At 45.7% G+C, this 3,900-nt stretch overlaps 1 long non-coding RNA gene across 1 annotated transcript; it reads right to left on the bottom strand.

Moving 5' to 3' along the window:
- Window positions 1–337: 337 nt before the first annotated feature.
- On the bottom strand, window positions 338–3,105 carry LOC129384627 (uncharacterized). The gene is made up of 2 exons (XR_008612328.2): window positions 2,653–3,105; window positions 338–1,697 (listed from the first exon to the last, which is right to left on the bottom strand). It is a non-coding gene; the product is annotated as an uncharacterized lncRNA (long non-coding RNA).
- Between the last annotated feature and the right edge of the window lie 795 nt (window positions 3,106–3,900).

Raw genomic sequence — 3,900 nt, 5'->3', positions numbered from 1 at the left:
TGGCGATCTGACGGCTCGTCTCCGGTTTTCCCTCTAAGTTAGTTTTGCTTCCGAAGCCGGAAATCTATGCAAGGCCTGAAGCGAACTAAGACAAAACCACTACAAGCCTTTCAAAATACTTGAGCAATTGTCCTTAGAATTTGCGTGTGCGACAGAAGTCTGGCGATGCGAAAGGCAAGCGTCGGGTACTCACCCTTCCAAAGTAGGTGAAGATGGTCGACCTCGTGGATGCCGTTGAGCGGTGTAGCGGGCGTTATCTGGCTTCGAATACCACAACTTGCCATCCACTGTTGTGACTTCGGGGTGGAGGACGAAAGATGGACTGTTTCCGCAGACGAACAAGAAACTAAAAATTTTATGCAATATTTACAGATAGTGGATGAGAGCGTACATGCAGCTGTAAAAGCGCATCAGACCGACTGGGCGGCTGGAGGCGACTCTCTGCTCACAATGGGCCGGTTCTCCCTTAAGTCCCTTTGGCGACCCCTCGTCGGCAGGACGAGCTTGGCAGGTGCTGACGTCACTGGCGTCGAATTTTTTATTCGTCGCGGAGATGGCTGGGTGCTTCATGAAGCGCCCTCGCCGTATTCTTGTTCCGTCGCGGAGAAGTGGCAGCTTCTGTCGCCTCGCTGATATGCACGTGGTGCACGTAGTATGGCAGCTCCCGTCGCGTCGATTATACGCACATGGTGCACGTATATGGCAGCTTTCATTGCCTCGATGATAGGCACGTGGCAAGGCACAACACGGTACACAGCGTACAGGCAACTTGTACGGCGGCTGTCGGGGCGCCTTCGAAAAGGCGAATTCTGTGTTGCCATCATGTGCTGTCGAAAATATTCGGGTGACATTCCCCAGAGAAACACCCACAGGGCTAATGTACCCAGAGTCCCAGAGGTAAAAAAAAATGGGGCAAGCAGTGCAGTGTCATCGATAAATCGCCGTGCGCATTTGAGTTCCTCATCAGATATAGGAAAACGTTATGCTTACCCGTCAGCAGGTATCGCTAGTCGGAAGGCTTTCAGTTATTTAAAGCTAAAGTGCTGAGCAGTAAACCATTCTCTATTCTTGTTGGTGCTGTGTTGGGTCACTTGAGACATAATGGAAAAGGTAGTGATGACTAGAATGCCAGAGATACGGCCGAGTTGGAAGAATATGTGTGCGTACTTAGCCCTTTCCTTACCAGGACATAGGAAATCTAGAAATTTGATTGACATGTTGTTTACACGTTTCATCAAAGAGGAAGGAACAATGTTCTCTCCTGTTTGGCCGTTTGCTCTGTTTCAGCATCGTGTGCTAACACGACACAACAAACTAATTCCTTGCAACCACACTAGCAGAGCACTCGCTCAAAGTGAGGCTAAATTCGCCCCTCTAACTAGCATATAAGCTAAAATTTTTGTATAGTATAGGTCGCGGCTAGTACTTATTAAAATGAAACGATCACATCGAAAATGAGCAGAGTGCTAACGATCAGGAAAGAGTCACGAAAATGCGTGGTGGTGATCTGTGCACCACATAAGAACTTGAGGAACCGTGCTTTGTGTGCAGCTACAAGGTTTCTCTTGGGCACCCTTTGGTCATCCCGGGATGAGAATGCAGCTGGAACACTTTCCTCCACTTGTGCAAGTGCTTTTCAGTATGGTTTGTACTGTGCACATAGCACATCACTTTCTTGTGCAGGTCTTGCACGTAGTCTGAAAGGATAAAAGTTCAATGGATTGTACTTGCGCACAGAAGGGTATGTCTTATGGCATAAACTAACGCTCCATATACGTAGTATGAGCTGGAGTGCACAATATTAGTTAATACGTCCAAATTGCTCAAGAAAAGGTGAGACACCTCAATAGCAAGGGTGCTGGGTTCAAGTATTGCTGGCTTCAAGTAATAAACACCTTTGCGGCTGACTTCTCATCCACATAGCACATGGCCAGGCTGTAGTTTAACTTTCTTAATGTGTGATATTGTTTGACTGCTTGCGCACAGGTAGCTAGTTTCAAAAATAACGTAGGCGTCAACTATTTCTCTTTTTGTTTTACACTCTGACATACTAGGAAATTGGCAATGGGTAGCAAAGTTCTACATCGACACCTCTTTCAAAAGTCAGCTACCTGACTGCGAATGTTCTGTTTCGCTGAATGTCTGTCATTGCACCCTTTCAGTGAGGCATTTCTTTTGGTAACATGTGGCAATCATGAACGAAATTCCACTGATCTGGCAAAATTTCTTTATTGGACAGACTGCCATGAAGGTTCAGAAAATGTCTGTGAAAAACAGCTGTCGCAGTCACTTCACTCTAAATTGCCAGAGATGTCGATACTTTTGGTAGCCAGTACAGGACTAAAACATTCCCTTTTTTACAAACATTGTTTCATAACCTATTGCAATAATAGGCAAAGCACAGCACAGCAAGAACTTTATAATTGAATTGCCGAATGCAGGAGCTGCCTTGAGCACACATGCTGTCGAGGTACTTTGCCTGACCTTGGATGACTTTATGTGTCGCTGTTCTGTGCCATCACAGCTCCCTGTTTGCTGTCGCTGAGAGTTCTTGTTGAATTGAAGTAAGCAGTGTACTAGAAAATTATTTTGTCTCAGCGTTAATAATCCACTGTAGTTTAGTTGCGACAACATTAGCTCATGCAGACTAACCGGGTCTTCATGTCTTCATACGTGAATGTAGCGGCCTTTGGGGCAAAACGATTTATATCACTGTGGAAGGACTCCAGGCTGTACGTCCGGAAAGATGGTAAAGGCTGGCGTTCCTTCAGCAACAGTGGTGCTGCCACAATGCACCGAATTTACTTGTAGGCTGGAGAGTATCACAAGAAAGGGAATTATAAATACAGTTGTGCCATATGTGCTGCACTTTATCTTGGTGCTGTTTGGTCATTTGTGCCTACCAGCAGTGAGTCATTGCATGCGGTCGGAGTGTCTGTGAAGACAGTGAGGGTGCAGGCCACCATGTCCTATATGTAGTTCAGCATGTTCATGCCACCACCAGCATATCCCCTTTGCCACCACAAGCACATGCACACCAGTACAGGAGGTTAGCGAGGGCTTTTGTCCATTCTGTAACAGCACTGCATCCAGCCAGCCTTTTCCTGATGCCTGTAACGAGGCAACACCAGAATACACTGTTGCTTAATGTCAGGTGGACCTACACTTTAGGTACCATAAGCCTCTTAAGGATTGTACGAACCGAGGTTGCAAGCAAACTCATTAAAGGCATTCTCCGTCCAAAAATCTAACCAATCCTGATACAGCTTGAATACTAAAGACGCGCACAGGAGCCATGAGGGCAGTGAATGGCCTGCCGCAATTCTAAATCAAATTCCTGCAGGAGCTGAACGAACAATGCGCACACAACAGGCATGTAGTAGTACTTGTTTATCGACTACTTAGTTCACTTTCAGGAAATTTTAACCTAGTGCAAAGAACAACACAGACGGATGGGTCAAGTACTGAATGAGAAGTACGGCCTGTTACAAAGCCCGATTGTTCCGCCTTATCTGAAATGCTTTTCTGGTAAAATTTGATATGCTAAAGAATGTATGCTTCCTAGTGAATTCTGTTTACTCACCAGGGTTAGCCATGACCATCATCGCGTGACGAGTGTATGACGACAATCATGAGACATGGACAATGGAATGTTGAATAATGATGCCGATGGAATGATGGAGACAGCACAACGAAAACAGCATGGGGACAATGGGGTGATGACGATAGCAGTATGATGAGCATATGATGACAAATGCGTGACAACATTGCAATAACCATCACAGCAGTGGCATAATAGTGATTGTATGATAACTGTGTGAATTTCTTTGGCTTAGCATACGTATCCACTGAACGATTCATTATACAATTGCATGTCCGCACAGTAACTCCACTAGGTTA

This window comes from Dermacentor andersoni, chromosome 5, assembly GCF_023375885.2.
Source record: "Dermacentor andersoni chromosome 5, qqDerAnde1_hic_scaffold, whole genome shotgun sequence".
Lineage (NCBI taxonomy): Eukaryota > Metazoa > Arthropoda > Arachnida > Ixodida > Ixodidae > Dermacentor > Dermacentor andersoni.
The sequence above is the reverse complement of the archived record's forward strand: the minus strand, read 5'-3'. Positions and strand labels throughout refer to the sequence as shown.